This window comes from Bison bison, unplaced genomic scaffold, assembly GCF_000754665.1.
Source record: "Bison bison bison isolate TAMUID 2011002044 unplaced genomic scaffold, Bison_UMD1.0 scf7180017859954, whole genome shotgun sequence".
Taxonomy (NCBI): Eukaryota; Metazoa; Chordata; class Mammalia; order Artiodactyla; family Bovidae; genus Bison; species Bison bison.
This window is the reverse complement of record NW_011490526.1, coordinates 3,818-4,355: the sequence shown is the minus strand read 5'-3', so window position 1 is coordinate 4,355 and position 538 is coordinate 3,818.

Below are 538 nucleotides of genomic sequence, written 5' to 3'. Positions count from 1 at the left end.
CTCCAGCGGATCTTCCCCACCCAGGAATCAAACTGGGGTCTCCTGCATTGCAGGTGGATTCTTTACCAACTGAGCTATCAGGGAAGCCATAAACTTCTCTCATATTATCTTAAAAAGGGAGAGGCAATACATCCAAGACTTAGGTACCAAGCAAATATTTTATATGAATTAACTCACATAGGAGGATTACTTGACAGAGACTACTGCCCACATTTTACAAATAAGGAAATTGAGGCAGAGGTGGCTTGAGTAACTGTCCTGTGAATGACTAAATAATGCCTCCAATGATGTTCATGTCCTAATCCTCAGCACCTGTGAAGATGTTAGCTAACATGATAAAAGGATGTTCTTCAAATGTGATTTAATCACGAACTTTGCTATGGAGAGAGTATTCGGGATTTTCTGGATTTGCCCAATGTAATTATAAGGTTCCTTATAAGAGTCAGAAAGGAAATGGAAGCCAGAGGTAGGAGTGATGTGGCCAGGAGCCAAAGAATATAAGGAGCTTCTAGAAGCTGGAAAAGGCAAGAAAACAGAT